This window comes from Arachis duranensis, chromosome 4 (genome assembly GCF_000817695.3).
Source record: "Arachis duranensis cultivar V14167 chromosome 4, aradu.V14167.gnm2.J7QH, whole genome shotgun sequence".
Classification (NCBI taxonomy): domain Eukaryota; kingdom Viridiplantae; phylum Streptophyta; class Magnoliopsida; order Fabales; family Fabaceae; genus Arachis; species Arachis duranensis.
This window is the reverse complement of record NC_029775.3, coordinates 51,873,587-51,873,892: the sequence shown is the minus strand read 5'-3', so window position 1 is coordinate 51,873,892 and position 306 is coordinate 51,873,587.

Here is a 306-nt window from a genome sequence, read left to right as displayed (position 1 = left end):
GGGATCTTCTGCGCTTCTTCTTTAGGCACACATCTACAGATTACTCCGTCTGCACATCTCTTAAAAAGATACGGCTCATCCCAAAGATAATACTTTGCATCTGTGATCAGCTTCTTTGATTGCTGTCTACTGTACTCTTTGGGTATGAATCTCACTGCCTTGTAGTTTGCAATGTCTGCAAACCACGACACTTCCTGGATGGCAAAGAGTTGCTCATCCAGAAAGGTTTCAGAGATCTCAGTGAGAGGGAGGGACACCCCTTCTACTGGTTCTATTCGGGACAGGTGATCTGCTACTTGATTCTCT